The sequence below is a fragment of the Jatropha curcas genome, chromosome 11 (assembly GCF_041381405.1).
Source record: "Jatropha curcas cultivar XTBG-Jc1 chromosome 11, XTBG_Jcur_1.0, whole genome shotgun sequence".
In the NCBI taxonomy this organism is placed as follows: Eukaryota; Viridiplantae; Streptophyta; class Magnoliopsida; order Malpighiales; family Euphorbiaceae; genus Jatropha; species Jatropha curcas.
In genome coordinates this window covers 17,286,150-17,305,340 of record NC_143161.1, presented here as the reverse complement: position 1 = coordinate 17,305,340, position 19,191 = coordinate 17,286,150, and the positions used below count along the sequence as shown (strand labels likewise).

The 19,191-nt window shown below is 39.2% G+C and overlaps 1 non-coding gene across 1 annotated transcript; it reads left to right on the top strand.

Moving 5' to 3' along the window:
* Positions 1–18,136: 18,136 nt before the first annotated feature.
* On the top strand, positions 18,137–18,243 carry LOC149492652 (small nucleolar RNA R71). Its single transcript, XR_016318997.1, has one exon. It is a non-coding gene; the product is annotated as a small nucleolar RNA R71 (small nucleolar RNA).
* The last annotated feature ends 948 nt before the right edge of the window (positions 18,244–19,191 follow it).

Here is a 19,191-nt window from a genome sequence, read left to right as displayed (position 1 = left end):
GGACTCTGGTGCTAGGTTTGACTCGGGAAGGGGTTTATCAGCAGTGCGCTCCTCCTCGACGTACCAATTGGTAAGAGGCCCTCTGTTCGGCTTGATCAGGCTGAGCAGATCTTGATTCCCGTCATTTCCTGTGATGACTGCAACCTCATCAAAGAGACTAGGCTGCATGAAGTCTTCGATTTCCAGTGTAGTGATGGTTTCGGGCCCGTTGCCCCAGACATCGGCAAATACTTCTAACCCAGGCAGCATCTTCTTAGCAGTCGGGCAGGGGAATGGCTCCGGGAAGCCACAATAAGGAATTGTTTCTCCCGGTTTACAGAAATAGCCATTCAAAGTCAGATGATATGGTCGCATTTGTATGCCTCCCTTCTTCCTTCGCCTTATCCTTTCAGCGCGGTCTTCCTCGGTAGGCTCATAACCTAGTCCATAAGTTCCTTCATTTACCGGACACTCCCAGGCCTGCAGTGCGGGGTATGTTTTGCCTGACCTTGCCATAATCATTCCTGGCAGGTAGGACTTCAGCATCAGAGGCACTATGCAGTTTATCTGTACTGTCCCGAAATCAAAGAGAATTCGAGAATTGGCAGGATTTCCCTCTATGCATTGCACGGTGTCATACTGAAATCCTGAGAGAGGTAGGTTGGCAGTTTCAGGACTGACCTCAAAGAGAGGCTGGCCCTTTGGCTTTTTCAGCTGATTGTAGTCATCCCCTTGGATGGTGACAACTTTATCTTCATAGGGAAACTTGACCTTTTGGTGCAAGGACGAGGGTATTGCCTTGGTGTGGTGTATCCATGGTCTACCTAGAAGCAGATTAAAGCTAGTTGGTACATCAATTACCTGAAACGGAACTTCCATCACAGTTGGCCCAACTGTTAATTTCAGTGTGGCAACCCCCAATACTTCCCTCCGGGTACTGTCGTATGCTTTCACTATTTGATCTGATGGAGTGAAGTCTGTTTCCTCCAACCCTAAGCAGCTGGCTACCCTTAGTGGACAGACATTCAGAGCTGACCCATTGTCAATGAGAACCATGGGCACCGTTTTGTCTCTGGTCTGGACCGTGACATACAGAGCATTATTATGACTGCCTCCCTCTTTAGGCAGGTCCTCATCAGAAAACCCGATGCTTTGTACTTTGGATGACTGGGTGAGGGTGGAGACTAGTACTTCAGGGCTAACCTCCACTGACGTCTGTAATTGGCTCAAAGCCTTGCAAAGAGCTTGGCGATGAGGAAAGGATGTTGCCAACAGTTCCCAGATTGATACCCTAGCTTGTGTCTTTTTCAATTGTAAGAGTACCGGGTCCTCTTTTGGCTCCTCTGCCCTCTGGTAGGGCTTGTTGTGGATTTTATCCAAAACCAGTGGCTCATACTGTCTCCCGCTCCTGGTAATAGCATCGACCTCTTCACTTAGGTCGTTCAGATCCAGGACACATATGTTATTCATCTCTAGGAACAGTTCGAAAGGATCGATCAGTTCCTGGTCATCTATAATAGCATTTACCCCATGATTTGGTAAGGGGTTAGTACTAATGTTTGGTTTACTTCTCGGGATGATTGAGCCATTGTCCACCAGATCTTGTATGCGGTTCCTAAGCGTCCAACACGCTTCAGTCTTATGCCCGTACCCCTGATGGTATTCACAGTATTCATCTGCTTTGTAATTCCTTGGTAAAGGATTTGGTGGGGGCCTTGCTTCCAAAGGCTTGATGTAATTTGCTTTGATAGCTTCTCGGAAAACCAAAAGGATTGGCATCCCGAGATCAGTGTATGTTCTTCTTGACTGGCTGCCATTTCTCATGTTCCCCACACGTAACGGGTTAGTGGGGGTAATACTTGCCACTTCGTGGACTTTGCCAGCTTGGCTGGGTTTCTTGTACTTAGAGGTTCCTGCGTCGTCTTTCAGTTGCCCCATTTGGATCAGGTCTTCTACCTTCGTAGCAGTAGCAATGAGCGACTGAAACGTTGGCAAGTACTGGGTTTGTAACCGTTGTTGGTAGACAGGTTGCAGATTCTTTATTATTATGTCTACCTGTTCTTGTTCTGAAGGCCGGTTAATCATTTGGGCGGCCTTGGCCCTCCACCTCGTAAGGAACGAGGAAAAAGGTTCATTATTTTTCTGCTTAGTAGTCTCTAATTCCCTTCGGGTAACATCCACCTCCATGTTGTAGTGATACTGGGAATTAAATGCATTACAGATATCCTCCCAGGTCTTCATCTTAGACCGATCTAAGCTGACAAACCATCTCAATGCAGCACCGGTGAGAGATTGTTGGAACAACTGAGCAAGGAGCTCACTGCTCAATCCAAATGGGTTAAGGGCACCCACATACATCTTCAGGTGAGTTTTAGGACAAGTGGTTCCATCAAACTTGTCCATGTTGGGCATTTTGAACTTAGTTGGTAATCTGGCTTCAGGGAACAAAGACAAGGAGTCCATGTCCACCACTTCCTTATGGGTCTTGAGGGCAGTGACTGACCTTTCTAAAAGCTCTAGCTTCTCTCTCATTCTCTGAGCTTCCAGCTCAGAAGCAGTTTTGGAGGGTACGGCATCCAAGTTCAAGGCAGGGTTTGTAGGTTCAGCAGCAGCAGGACCCTGATTGGAAGCGGCAGGCCCACTTCCTCCGGCCGAGGCCCCATTTCCGTTACCATTACCATTCCCCAATTCAGCTATCAGGGCAGCCCTTTGAGCGGCCAATGCCTCATTCATTCTGGCCTCCATTCTAGCCTCCAGTTGTTCAATGAGGTTTTGGATGTCAGACAGTGATGCCATTGGTGAAGGTAAAGTTGCAGGAGTCGTAGGTGTAACCGGTGTAGCTGGTGAAGCTGGTGAGGTTGGTGATAGCACTGTAGGTGTGGCTAGCACTTGAACAGGGGGCACCTGAAAGTACAAGGGTAGTTGGATTAGGTATAGTGTTTGGTGTATCAGGGGAGTGATATGAGGTAGATTGACTCTTTGTCCAACTGTGCATGATTGAAGATAAAAGGTGTTTTCTGCTCTCTTTGTGTTTACCCAAATGTTTATGATATGCCATGAATGCGCACAACAACACACCATAATCTGTTTATGATATGATTTTCATCATTGGGTGCATACAGTCCTAAAGGATAGGTTCTATAGGCTATGACACAAATAGAGAATAGGCTTATAAAGGGACCCTTGAGCCTTGAGCATGGATATACCTAACCACATGTGAAACAAAGAGTTTCGCGTGGGTCCAGCGGTACGCATGCCCATAGGCCATCCCCAAAAGGATTAGGGATGGTTTGCGGCAACAGGGAGGACGCTTTGGCTGTCCGTCGACATAATCAAGGAGACCTGCCGATCAGCGCTACTTGCTATCCAGACTCAGAAGTTTGAACAGAGAGAGAAGAAATTCATTTGAAATTCATTTTTTATGCAATGGAGAAAAGGATTCTCAATTCGTGCAAATAAATCAACAAATTAAAATGTCTTAATCAATTTGTACAACTTGAGTTTAAATTCCTCATCTCGTATTCTTAAAGAAAGAATACTTGATTTGTGCTAAGGTACCCTGCAAAACAAAGTATTGTAAAATAATGCCCTAAAGAAGGACAGGTTAGTTTACATAACAATGGTAGTCCACTTTATGCAAAATGATTGCATTACTCGTCCCCAGCAGAGTCGCCAAACTGTGAACCCCTCCCCAAAACGTCATGGGCATGTGAATGCATGTGACTAAAGGAAGAAATGCACGTGAATGTATGAGTCGCCACCTTGTTTAATTGTTTTAGGGTAAACTAGGAAAAACCCTAAGTGACTCCAATTTTAATTAACCTAGTTACTCGATTAATTAGCCCAATGTTTAAGGCATGGTCTTCGAACCCGAGGAGGATCCCGAGACTATGTCATGCTGATGAAACTAACTTAAGAATGAATGTTTTGCAAGGAAGATGAAATAATTTAGACCAATGAAAAAGATGTTTATGTGATTCGACTTGCCGCCCGGGGTTAGATCCCGAACGTGCCTACGTACTTCCGTTTGAATGGAAGATCAAAGTCAACGTAGTTCGATAGGCCTCTTTTAGAGGGCTTTGAATGGGATGCTTTATGCATGAGTGTGTGTATGCTTTGTGCATTTTGTTTAGGCATTTTGCCAAAAAGGTTGAAGGATTTAGGCACTTGGTGCCAAAATGTTGATTTTGAGGCTTTTAGCCAAAAGAATTTAATTTGGGCTTATTCTTGCCAAAAGATTAATTGGGCTTATTATTGCCAAAAGATTGATTGTCTAGGCGATTGTCGCCAAAATTGAATGATTTAAGGCTTTTTAGCCAAAATGAATTGATTTAGGCAATTGTTGCCAAAGGTTGATTCAAGGCTTTTAGCCAAAAGAAATTGATTTAAGCGATTTGTCGCTATAAAAGAGATTAATTTTCACTTATAAGCAATTTATTTGCTTAAAGTGATTATTTAAAGGCTTTTTATCCAAATTATTGATTTAAGCGATTTGTCGATATAAAAGATCAACTTTTCACTTACAAGCAATTTGTTTGCCTAAAGTGATTAATTAAATTGAAATATAGGCAATTTATTGCCATAAAAAAAATGTGTTTAAGTAGGACGTTTTAGTCACAATCATTGATTAACTGGACTTAGGCCAAGAACTGTTTGAAATAAAGGCAATTTTACCATAGTTATTGATTAACTAGGCTTCTTTAGCCAATAATGTCAGATTTAAGTTTTAATACCACGATTATTAATTAATCGGGCATTTAAGCTTAATCTTTATTTGATTGAGGCAATTTATTTGCCTAGTGGATGATATGGATGCATTCATGCAGTTATAGAATTTAAGAGGAGTAGAAAAGAAGCATGCATGAAATGCTAAAATTAAAAAAGACAGAGTTTAGTTTTGTGTACCTGATTTAGTCGACGGCCACTTCTTAACTCCAGGTTAAGCTCCTCGTTAAGGGAAATTAATTAATTTAATTTTAATGACCACTTAACAAAGAAAGAAAGCAATAAAAGCTAAATTAAAATGCAAAAAAGCAGTGAAGAATCGCAAGGAGCGAGAGGGAGAAGGAGCGTCCGTCAATACAGACTGAGTGTGGAAAACAGGAGGCCCGAGGCCTGTATTTATAGGCGCAAAACGGACTGTTTCCGGTGGCCGGGTCGCCGGCCCGGCGGCCGGGCCGCCGGATGGACCGCCGGCTTGGCGGCCCGCCCGACGGCCCGCCGCCAAGTCTCGGCGGCCGGGCCGCTGGCTGGGCCGCCGGATCGGCGGCCCTCCCGGCGGCCCTTTCGGCGGTCGGGCCGCCGGGTCTCGGCGGCCCGCCCGGCGGCTGGGCCGCCCGGATAGGCCGCCGGGTCGGTGGCCTTCCCGACGGCTGGGCCGCCGGCTCGGCGGCTGGGCCGCCGACTCGGCGGCCTTTCCGTAGCCGAGCCGCCGGTCCTTCGGCGGCTGGCTCCGGTGGCTGAGCCACCGGGGCGGGCAAGTTCACTCCGGGGGCTTTTTCGGGAGTTCCGGACCTCTAAAAAATATTCCGAGACCAGTTCCGTGATCCTCGTAATTTTTCGGACGTTTCAAGTACCATATTGGCATATTTCCGGTGAACTTTCCGAAAGGCCTCCGGTCCGGCCGGACTGTTCGCAGTCTGGAAGAAAATAGGCTTTTGAGCCTCAAAATTTGAGTGTTCACACCCGGTTAATCAATAATCATGGTATTCATACCAAACTCCGACAATATCGGCTAAAAAGACCTAGTTAATTAATAATTACGGTTAATTGCCTTTATTTCGAACAGTCTGGCTTAAGTCCAATTAATCAATAATTGTGGCTAAAAAGCCTTAATCAATCACGTTTTGGCAACAAATTGCCTACAATTAAATCAATCACATTTTGGCAACAAATTGCCCACGGTTCAATCCATTATTGGCAAACAAATTGCCTATAAATTAGATTAACCACTTTTTACCGACAAATCGCTTAAATCAAAAGCTTTGGCAAAATGCCTTAGAATTAATCAATCTCTTGGCTAAAAGCCTTCAAACAATCATTTTGGCGACAATCGCCTAAATCACATCAACTTTTGGTAAAAGTTGCCTAAATCAATTCATTTTGGCTAAAAGCCTTAAATCAGTCATTTTGGCGACAAACGCCCGAATAATCACTTTTGGCAAACAAATTGCCTAAATCTTTTGGCTAAACGCCTTCCAATACCAACTTTTGGAACAAATGCCTTAATCACTTTGGCGACAAATCGCCTAACCAATTTTTGGCAATAAATTGCCTAAATCACATCAATTTTTGGCAGCAATTGCCTAAATTAATCTTTTTGGCTAAAAGCCATTAAAATCAACATTTTTGGCATCAAATGCCTAAAAATCAATCAAGTCTTTGGCAAAATGCCTAAACAAAATGCACGAAGCATACACACACTCATGCATAAAGCATACCCATTCAAAGCCCTCTACAAGAGGCCTATCGAACTACGTTGACTTTGATCTTCCATTCAAACGGAAGTACGTAGGCACGTTTGGAATTTAACCCCGAGCGGCAAGTCGAAATCACATAATCATTTTTCATTGGTCCAATTACATCAATTACCTTGCAAAGCATTCATTTTTTGGTTAGTTCATCAGCATGACATAGTCTCGGGATCCACCTCGGGTTCGTAGACCATGCCTTAACATTGGGATAATTAATCTAGCATTTAGGTTAATTAAAAATTGGAGTCACTTAGGGTTTTTTCCCAGTTTACCTTAAAATAATTAAACAAGGTGGCGACTCATACATTCACATGCATTTCTACCCTTAGTCACATGCATTCATATGCCTATGTTTTGGGGGAGGGGTTCACAGAATACAGAAGTGAGTAATTTCTATTTATGCTAAACCTAATGTGTAATTAACTCTAAAGATAAGTGTGTAGTAAGATACTTAGAATAATTAATCATACACAGGATTTTCCCTTTCTATGCAAAAGCTTGTAACATACAATAAAAGATTCTTTAATTACATATGGTAAGATATAATTCAACTTCTCAGTATATAATTATACTATCTATTATATGTATTTCTACTTATAATAAAAACCCTATCTCGTTAAATATTAAACCTAATTCTTATTCTTTGATTATTTCAATAAGACAAATTTAACTTTAATAGAAATAAGTGAAATATGCATATGTAAATTCAACTCAATGAATTAAATCTCTTTGATCTTTACTAAACTATTTCCTTCTGAGAATATAATTCAGTAACCTTGATTAAACAAAGATCAAAAGATAACTTAAGGAATTTTTATTGAATATTACCAACTTTAAATTGTTGCTTTGCATAGAAGAGTTATGAAGAACAACATACAACAAGTCTATAAAACAAGAGAAAGAAGTAATCTAACTCAAGCCTCCGAAGGGCGTCACACCTCGAGGAACTTCTTAATGTTCTTGGCACAATCAATAACAAGTGACTCTCGTCAACTTGTTCTAAGTACTACTATCACACTTCTCTTAATACAATCTAAGTTTTTCTATTTCTGAATCTAACTCTCAATATGAATGAATGAATTCTTTCTTGCTTCACTTTGATTGCTATTTATAGAGGAGGAGAGTGATGGTGGTTTTGGTGGTGATTGGTTGGCCAAAAGATGCTTGAGGTGACTTCTCTTGGGAAGAGTCCCGACCCTTGCATGGAAAGATATGTATTTCTGATGAAAAGGCAGCAATTACGTCTCCTGAAAATCTCGATTCGCGCTCGCGAGGTTAAAGGTCGCACTCGCGACTTCTGCTTCAAATGTCTCTGCCTCTCAAAAGTGCTTTTCGCGTCCGCGCAGATGGATGTCGCGCTCGCGACTTTTGCTTGCAAACCTTCTGACTCTCAGGAGTGCTTCTCGCGTCAGCGCATGTGAATGTCGCACTCGCGACTTTTGCTTGCAAACCTTCTGACTCTCAGGAGTGCTTCTCGCGCCCGCGCATGTGAATGTCGCACTCGCGACTTGGCTTTTCTGGGTGTAGGTTACGCGCGCGACCTCAAGTAACACTCGCGACTTGGGCATTTTCTTTATTGCGACTTGCTTTGCGGCACGAAGGCTGGATCAAGGATTTCTTCCATTTTTTTCAACTTGTTTTGGTCTTCTTTGTATAAAACAATCCTTTTCATTCCTTTGCTCCAACTGTGTTCCTGAAAATTACTTTGAAACAAAAACAACACAAACAAACGTAAAATATATAAAAACATCATGCATTCATGCAATTTATATGAAAATAACATAACAAGATTTGCCCGCTTTGCGAGGCTATCAATTCCCCCACACTTAGCTCTTTGCTTGTCCCTAAGCAAAATATTCATCCTTCTTTTTGAACTTCATGTTGATCATATTTATTTTTACTCGTTGATTTAGACTTCTTAAGTAATCTACCAAAGACAAGAGATTGATGTATTTATGAACTAAGTAGTATAAATGCATATGACATGTAAAACTTTTCAATATAACAAACAAAAATCTGAAGTATAAGAAATCTAGTCATTTTTTTTTTAAATATGAGATAGGCAATCCTCCATCCTTAAAATGCAAAATAGGAAGTACTTTAAGATAGCATACATGTATTGTTTCTTGTCTCAAGGCATTTTTAGGTAATCTTATTTCTATCTCACTAAGTGGTTGCATTTTATGCTCCATACCACTTCATTGCTTTATATATATATATATATATATGTATGTTTTTTTTTCTTTTCTTTTTCTTTTGTGGTTGCATTTTATGCTCCATACCACTTCACTTTGGAACGGATTTTCTGTTATTCCCTCTATCGTATATTTTTCTCTCTTTAACATACCTTCATCCTTTATTGACTTGAAACATACAAGTATTTAATTTCCATTTTCTTCCTATTCTTCATTCAAGTTAGGATTCAAGCTTCTCAAAAACAAAAGATAATGTCTAGATAGTTAACTAAAGATTAAAATTTGCTATTTTAAAATTTCAATATGTCATATGTAATATATTAATACTTAAGTTCATATTAGCATTTAAATCTCTTAAATCATGGTATATTATTCAAGACTTCTATTTCAACAAGCAAAATACAAACAAATCAACATGTAGAGATCAAAACATTGAACTAAGGCAAAGAAGTTGACTTTTTTAATTGTCACAATTTTTTTTTTTTAAACTTATATGAAATGAAATGAACTGAGAACTTATAGGTCTCCCCCACACTTAAAAGACACAATGTCCTCATTGTGGGAGGAGAAATGCAAAGAAAACACACGGCACATGCATAAACACACAAAAACATTTGAAAATAGAAATAAAAATTAAAAAGGGACAGAAAAACCTTAGGCCTCCGGAGAACCTGGAGGTGACGGAGTGAATTCGATGTTTTGGTGGTGGAAATATTTCATCCACTTCCGTTCCATCCGTTCGTGGTTTTTCTGGATTGTATGCAGTTTTTGTCCCATGTCAAATACGGTGACTTGCAAAGTTTCCTGCGATTGCTGTAATGCTTCCACTTTCCTTAACACTTGCTTCCATCCAGCGACTTGATCTTCTTCTTCTTCTGCGTGAGAAGATGATGTGACTGGCGCTTTGCCTTTTCGCTGTCTTTGCGTTTGTGCTTCAGAGGTTCCTTCATCGTGATCGATGTGCCCGACTCTTCTTTCCCATGGCTTCCAACGATAGAGTACTGTGGTGCCTATTTTCACTTCCTCAACTAAACCTGTCTTTTTCAAGAATGCGCCATCCATATACCGAAAAATGTCTGTAGGCTGGGGCTGATAAGGTGGAATAGGCATACGAGCAACATATGCCAAGATAGGTGCCATACTACCGACTCCTAAAGTAACTTTGCCTTGATGACGAGAGGCGTTGTATATTGTATCGAGCACCATTCCTGCAATGTCTACTCGTTTTCCCTGCAAAATAGATTCCAACACAAACAAGTCTCTTATTTGGACTTTAGAGGCTTCCACTCGTCCAAACAAAGCATAACACAAATATTTATGCAGGTATAAAATACTCTCATCCTTAATCCATTTATTTCCAGCATTTCGAGGAGTAAAAGACGATTGACCCGTCAGCATTTCCCAAACGGAAGACGCATTCCAACCTTTTGGTTTAGAAGCACATCCATTTTTGGGAAATCCTAACCACTGGTGCATTTTATCATAATCCACAGTTAATTCCTCTCCATCCACTCTAAATTTGATGGCCATTTCAGTTTCATCTACCCAATCAATGGTAGTCAATAATTCTGAACTTAATTTAGCATTTTCAGGAATTTGTAATTGACTAAACACTTCAAAGTTCAGAGTTTTCAAGTATTCCTGCACTTTTCTAAATAGCCAGTATTCTGTAAAAAGGTTTGGTCAAGAAGATACATACCTGTGAAATTGCACTTGGCAAGGCGAGTGAAACGTTCTCCTTCTTCTATAGTATATATAGGGAAAGGAGCCTTATACCTAGAGGCCAAATCCCTTCGTGCTGGTGCAGAGGAGGAAGATCCTTCCTTGTTCTTCTTGGCTTTTTGCTTGAATGGCATGGTGTGAGTATGGATGGAGATATTTTGTTCAAGACACATAGAAAAGGTGGTTGCTGGGAATGGGTTTTGCACGGATGAAGTTTGGGGGTTTGTAAAGAAGGGAATGGAAACTCTTATATAGATGAATTTAGGGAAAGATAGGGTTGAGTAGTTAATGGGGAAGTTGAAAAGGAAGAGTTTTGATTGGATTTGGGAAGGGTATTTACAGTTTTTGCAGGTTTGAATATCTTGGGAAGGAGAAGAATTGAATTTGAATGTGAGAGGGCAGTTGAAAATTCTGACCGTTGGGAAGTCGCGCCAGTAATTTGCTGGAGTCGCGATCGCGTCTGAAATTCACGCTCGCGAATGGTTCTCTCCGTGCTTCTAACCTCTGTTGTACCCTAATCGCGCCCGTGCTTGATGTGATCGCGATCGCGAAAGTGGATCTCAACGCTTCTGACTTGTTTTGCAGAGAATTCACGCTCGCGCTTTATTTTGTCGCGACCGTGAATGTTGGTTAAAAAGCTTCTGTCTCTTTTTTTGCAACATTCGCGCTCGCGCCTTCTTTATTCGCTCTCGCGAATTTGGTTTCCTGCAAAAATAAATTCCCTGCACACTTGACTTTTGATGAGTTCCCTTTTTTTTTTTAAAAAAAAAGACAAATAATAAAATAATAAGTTATAATTAAATAAAGTATATTAATTAGTTATTGATATTATACATACCTATTGTGTTGATTCAAAATGTTACTTGTGGTGGATCATTAATTTTAGTATCCAAATAAAGCTTCCACCTCTGTCCATTGACCATAAACAACCATTAGAGAAAATTTTCAATTCTAATGCTCCATGATCTGAAACTTTGATTACCTCAAATGGTCCACTCCATCTTGACTTCAATTTTCCAGGAAATAGGCGTAGTTTTGAATTAAATAATAACACTTTGTCTCCTTCTTTAAATGATTTGATTCGAATCTGATTATCTGCCATCTCTTAGTTCTTTCCTTATACAACTTGGCATTTTCATATGCTAATAATCTGATCTCATCAAGTTCATTTAACTGAAGTTTCCTTTTGTAGCCAGCCTTGCTTAAATCAAAATTCAAAGACTTTATTGCCCAATATGCCTTATACTCTAATTGTAAGGGTAGGTGACATGCCTTACCATAAATTAAACGGTATGGAGACATCCCAATTGGTGTCTTAAATGTCGTTCTATATGCCCAAAGTGCATCATCGAGTTTAAGTGACCAATCCTTTCGTGATGAATTGACAGTTTTTTCCAAAATCCACTTAAGCTCACGATTTGAAATTTCCACTTGACCACTAGTTTGTGGATGATATGGGGTAGATACCTTATGGTGTACTCCATATTTCCTCAAAAGGCTTTCAAAAGATCTATTTAAAAAGTGCGTACCTTCGTCACTTATGATTGCTCTTGGAACTCCAAATCTGGTAAATAGTGCTTTTAAAAATTTGACTACTGTATTGGCGTTGTTTGTGACACAAGCTTGTGCTTCCACCCATTTGGAAACACAGTCGACAGCTACTAAGATATAACATTTACCTTGTGAAGTAGGGAATGGTCCCATAAAGTCGATCCCCCATACATCGAATATTTCTACTTCTAGTATGTTGGACAAAGGCATTTCATCTTTCCGACTTATGTTGCCAACCCTTTGACACCTGTCACAATGAGAGACAAATATACGTGCATCTTGAAATAGAGTAGGCCAATAAAAACCACTTTCCAAAACTTTTGAAGCAGTTCTATTCGCTCCATGATGCCCTCTATATGGACTAGAGTGACAATGCATAAGTATATATTGCATTTCTGTTTCCCCTACACACCTTCTAATCATACTGTCCATACATATCTTTGTGAACCCCTTTCCCCGGATATCATATAGGCATGTGATGCATATGACAAAAGAAAGAAATGCACGTGAGTGTGTGAGTCGCCACCTTGTTTAATTATTTTTAGGGTAAACTAGGAAAAAACCCTGAATGACTTCAATTTTAATTAACCTAGTTACTAGATTAATTATCCCAATGTGTAAGGCATGGTATGCAAACCCGAGATGGATCCCGAGACTATGTCATGCTGATAAACTAACCGATGAATGAATGTTTTGCAAGGTGAATGATGGATTAATGAAATGTTTGAGTGATTTTGATGATTTCGACTTGCCACCCGGGGTGAAATCCCGAACGTGCCTACGTACTTCCGTTTGAATGGAAGATCAAAGTCAACGTAGTTCGATAGGCCTTGTTTCAAGGGCTTTGAAGGTGTATGCTTAATGCATGAGTGTGTGTGTGTATGCTCCGTGCATGTTTGTGTATGCTTTGTGCATGTTTGAGTATGCTTTGTGCATAAGTGTGTATGCTTTGTGCATGAGTGTGTGTATGCTTTGTGCATTTTGTTTAGGCATCTCGCCAAAGATTGATTGATTTTTAGGCATGTTGCCAAAAATGTTGATTTTGAGGCATTTGTGCCAAAATGGTTCATTTAAACGATTTGTCGCTCAAAATTGTTGATTTTAAGGCATTTGTGCCAAAATGGTTCATTTTAAGGCATTTTGCCAAAAATGTCGATTTTACGGCTTTGAGCCGAAAAAGGTTGATTTTAAAGGCATTTTGCCAAAAATGTGGATTTTACGCGATTTGTCGCTAAAATGGTTGATTTTACGGTTTTTTACCGAAAATGGTTGATTTTAAAGGCATTTTGCCAAAAATGTCGATTTTAAGCGATTAATTTGCCAAAATGTTCGATTTAAGCGATTTGTCGCTAAAATGGTTGATTTTAGGCCTTTGGCCAAAAATTGGTTCATTTTAAGGCATTTTGCCAAAAATATCGATTTTACGGCTTTGGGCCGAAAAAGGTTGATTTTAAAGGCATTTTGCCAAAAATATCGATTTTAAGCGATTTGTCGCTAAAATGGTTGATTTTAGGCCTTTGGCCGAAAATTGGTTCATTTTAATGGCATTTTACCAAAAATGTCGATTTTACGCGATTTGTCGCTAAAATGGTTGATTTTACGGTTTTTTACCGAAAATGGTTGATTTTAAGGCATTTTGCCAAAAGATTGATTTTAATGTAGGCAATTTGTTGCCAAAAACGTGATTGAACGAGGCCGTTAGCCACAATTATTGATTAATTGGACTTTTAGGCGAAGTGTTCGAAATAAAGGCAATTACACCGTAGTTATTGATTAACTAGGCATCTTAGCCGATATTGTCGGATTTAAACTTTAATGCCACGATTATTAATTAATCGGGCGTTTAAGCTTAAATTCATTTACTTGAGGCAATTTATTTGCCAAATTAATGACGTGAATGCATTTATGCAGTTGTAGAATTATTAAGAGTAGAGGAGAAGTATGCATGAAGTGCTAAAATTAAATAGGCAGAGTTTCGTTTTCGTACCTGATTTAATCGGCGACCACTTCTTAATTCCAGATTTAAGCTCCTTGCTTAGGGAAAATTAATTAAGTTTTTTTGTTCAATTTTAGTGTCCAAATATCACAATAAAAATGCAATAAAAATTAAATAAAATGCAAAAAAACGGTAAAAGAATTGCAAAGAGCGCAGGGGGAGAAAGATCGTCCGTCAACACAGACAGCGGTGTCGAAATTGGACTGAAAATGGCCTATTTATAGGTCATTTTCGGGTCCAGGGCGGCAGGTGCCGCCTGGCAGGGCGGCAGCTGCCGCCCAGGAGGCTCGGCGGCAGCTGTCGCCTGGCAGGGCGGCAGCTACCGCCCAGGCGGCTCGGCGGCAGCTGCCGCCTGGCTGGGCGGCAGCTGCCGCCTGGGAGGTGGGGCGGCAGGTGCCGCCTGGCAGGGCGGCAGCTGCCGCCGGAGCCGGCGGCTGCTGCCGCCGTGTCCGGCGGCCGGTGGGATCCCCCGTATTTCACTCCAAGGGCTTTTCCGGGAGTTCTGGACCTCCAAAAATTATTCCGGGACCAGTTCTTCGATCCTCGCGACATCCCGGACGTTTTAAGTACCATATTGGCATACTTTCGGTGAACTTCCAAAATGGCCTTCGGTCCGGCCGAACTGTTTGCAGTCCGGGATAATTGGCTCTTTGAGCCTCAAAATTTGAGTATTCACAATCTTAAACAAGAATGGTTCATCCCATAAGAAATTTTTAGCATCTGCATAAAACTTCTTCCTTTGTGCATAAGTCATATATGGAGGTATTATGTTAGAAGCTAGAAAATTTGCAATGTCAGCATACCAAGGTGTGTGAACATGTTGTACTAACATTAAATTCTCATCTGGAAAACTTTCATTGATAATTGTAGATTCTCCTATTGGTCTTTCTTCACTTTCCAAACGTGATAAATGCTCAGCAACTAAATTTTCAGAACCCTTCTTGTCCTTAATTTCAATGTCAAATTCTTGCAATAATAATACCCATCGAATAAGACGTGGTTTTGCATATTTCTTAGCAAATAGGTATTTCAATGCAGAATGATTAGTATAGATTATGACTTTGGCTCCTAACAAATATGATCTGAATTTATCACATGAATATACCACAGCCAACATTTCTTTCTCAGTAGTTGTATAATTCATTTGAGTACTAGTTAGAACATGGCTAGCATAGTATATCACATGCAACTTTTTCTCATGTCTTTGGCCTAAAACACAACCAACAGCAACATCACTAGCATCACACATTATTTCAAATGGTAATCCCCAATTGGGTTTTGCCATAATAGGTGCACTTATTAATGCATTCTTTAAAGTATTAAAAGCTCTAAAACATTCTGGAGAAAAATCAAAAGATGTATCTTTAACAAGTAAGTTAGTTAGAGGTTTAGCAATGATAGAAAAATTTTTTATAAACCTTCTATAAAATCCTGCATGGCCTAGAAAAGATCTTATACCCTTAACCGTAGTAGGAGGAGGTAACTTTTCTATGGCTTCTATCTTTGCCCTATCTGTCTGGATTCCTTCCTTACTTATTTTGTGCCCTAAAACAATGCCCTCATTAACCATAAAGTGGCATTTCTCCCAATTCAAAACCAAGTTAGCACTTTCACATCTTGACAATACAAGATCTAAATTTTTCAAACAACTTTCAAATGAATCACCATAAACAGAAAAGTCATCCATGAATACATCCATAATTTCCTCTATGTAGTCATTAAAAATCGCGGTCATGCAACGTTGAAATGTTGCAGGTGCATTGCATAATCCAAAAGGCATGCGTCTGTATGCAAATGTACCAAATGGACAAGTAAATGTGGTTTTCTCTTGGTCATTCGAAAAGATATAAATCTGAAAATATCCAGAATATCCATCGAGAAAACAATAGAAAGCATGACCAGCAATTCTTTCTAACATTTGATCTATGAATGGTAATGGAAAATGATATTTTCTTGTAGCTGAATTGAGTTTCCTATAATCAATACATACCCTCCAACCTGCAGTGGTCCTAGTAGGGATTAGTTCACCATTCTCATTTTTTACCACAGTGATTCCTCCCTTTTTAGGCACACATTGAATTTGACTAACCCATTGGCTATCCGAAATTGGGTATATTATTCCTGTATCTAACAACTTTATTTTTTTTTTCTTCACTATTTCTTTCATATTAGGATTAAGTCTCCTTTGTCTTTCTGCCTTAGGTATATGTCCATCTTCAAGATTGATGTAATGCATGACTCGATTTGGACTTATCCCCTTAAGGTCAGAAATTTGCCATCCTATACTCTTAATCCTATTTCTAACAATTTTTAACAAGTCATTTTCTTGATCTATAGTTAATTTGTTAAAAATAATTATAGGAAGTGTGTGATCTTTACCTAAGAAAGCATATCGTAAATGATTTGGTAACTCTTTAAGATCTACTATTGGTGGACATTCAATTGATGGTGGCAAAGGCTCATGCTCCCTAAGTAACATTTCAGGTCTTAGATTTATAAACTCCTCTTCTTCAATGTTTGCATTTTCTTTCTCATATTTTTCACTATTTTCCAGGGCAAACATTTGTTGTATGCATGCATCAACTATGTCAATCCTCATGCAATTTCCCTTATCCATAGGATATTTCATAGCTTTGTCTATATGGAATTCAATAACATCATCACCTATCCTAAGGACTAATTTTCCTTCTGAAACATCAATTAATGCCCTCCCTGTGTTCATAAATGGTCTTCCTAAAATAAGAGGACAATTTTTATCATAAACAAAATCAAGTATGACAAAATCAGTTGGAAAAATAAATTTGTCAACCTTAACAAGTACATCCTCAATGATACCATAGGGACTTTTAATAGTTTGGTCAGCAAGTTGTAAAACCATATTAGTTCTCTTAACTTCATCTTCTAAACCCAATTTCTAATGGCATCAAATTAATACTTGCTCCTAAATCACAAAGGCATCTAGGAAAATCTACTTTACCTAATTTGCATGGTATAGTGAAACTTCCTGGATCTTTGAGTTTAGTAGGTAACTTACTTGAGATTATGGAACTACAATCCTCAGTTAGAGTGATTGTTGACACATCTTCCCAACTACGTTTCTTCGAGATCAATTCTTTAAGGAACTTACCGTAGTTTGGAATTGTGTGATAGCTTCCATGAGTGACATGTTGATATGCAAAATTTTCAATTTATCAATAAAATTTAAGAACTGCTTCTCTTGCTCTTGCTTCTTGAGCCTTTGCGGAAAAGGTGGCCTAGATTGATAAGCTTTAACATTATCCTTCTCCTTGTCCTTTCCTTTTTCTTGTTCTCTTTATCCTGCACTATTTACTTCAATGCTCGGTTCACAAACCGGCTCCACAGTTGTATTATTCAAAACATTAGCATCAATACCTGAAGGAACTATTTTATCTACTATTTTTCCACTTCGTAAGGCAATGGCACTTACATTTTCCCTAGGATTTTTTTCTGTATTACTAGGAAGATTTCCCACTTCACGTGAGGAAATAGCATTTGCAAGCTGCCCTACTTGTACCTCCAAGTTATGTATGGATGATGAATGGTTTTTGAATAACTTGTCAAACTTTGATTCTAACCATTTAAAACTATCATCTTGACTGCTCATCTTTTGGTTAATTCCCTCAAAAAATTTATCAATTTTACTAGTCAATTGTCCTAGTCTATCTTGAGATTGACTACCCTGATTTCCCCTATCTTGATTGTCATGGTTTCTCCAAAAAGAATTATGATAATTACGATTTTCAGCATTATAAGTATTCGAATATGGACCGCGAACTTGTCCTTGGACATAATTCACTTATTCCTCCATAACCGGATGCTTATAATTACATTCATTTGACACATGCCCATTTTGATCGCAATTGTCATAAGTAAGAGATGTTGATTTATTTATGTTTAAATTATCAATTTTATATGACAGAGCAGAAATCTATGCTTGCATCATAGTTAAGGGATCTAATTCATGCAATTTCTTTACCGAATTCTTTGAAGAAGATGAAGACCCATTATTAGTAGTAGAATGACTTACCTGAGTCCTTTCGGTTGGCCATATGCTATTATTGTTGGCCATCTCTTCTAGTAACTCAATTGCATCATTAGTAGTCTTCTTCATTAGTGATCCCCCTGCCATAGCATCTATAGTTCCTCTTGTAGAAGGTGTTACCCCATTGTAGAAAGTTTGAATCAATATATTTTGGGGAAGGCCATGGTGTGGGCAAACTCGTTGGAGTTCTTTATAGCGATCCCATGCCTCATATAGGGATTCATTTTCATGTTGGGTAAATGAGGTTATTTCTTTGATAAGCCTAGCGGTTTTTGCTAGTGGGAAGTATTTAGATAGGAAAGCTTGGGCTAGTTGTTCCCAGGTAGTGATAGAATCCGGTGGTAATGAATTCAACCAAGCTTTTGCCTTATCTTTCAATGTGAAAGGAAATAGACGTAACTTAATAGCATCTGCTGGTACTGAATTCATCTTAAACGTATCACGGATCTCAAGGAAACTGGCTATATGCGAGTTAGGATCCTCATTCAGTAATCCATAAAATTGAACACTATTTTGGATCATCTATAATATAGTAGGTTTAATCTCAAACTGGTTAGCATTTACCGGTGGATGTACTACTCCTTTTTGTGAACCGTTCAAACTTGGAGTAACATAGTTCATCAACCTCTGTGGCGGATTTCCATCACCCATGACTCTTGAATTTCTTCTTTTGTTGTGAAAGAAACTGTTCAATCTCAGGCTGATAATCCTCTAATTCACTGTTTGAAGATCTGGTACTTGGCATATGGGGTACCTAAATTGTGTATTCCTGCAAAATTTAGAATCAATGATAAGTATGTATCTTAATTAAAATAAACTGTAAATCACATATAAGAATATTTCGTTAAATGACAGAACACCGTTCCCCTGCAACGGTGCAAAAAACTTATTGCGTCTCTTTTGAGTTCCCGCAAGTATACGGATCGCAACGTAGTAATAAAAGATCGATCCCACGAGGAACGGGTTGAGTTCACTTGCTACTTTACTCTTAATGATGTGTTTACAGGAATATGAATACAGAAGTGATTAATTTCTATTTATGCTAAATCTAATGTGTAATTAACTCTAAAGATAAGTGTGTAGTAAGATACTTAGAATAATTAATCATACACAGGATTTTCCCTTTCTATGCAAAAGCTTGTAACATACAATAAAGGATTCTTTAATTACATATGGTAAGATATAATTCAACTTCTCAGTATAGAATTATAC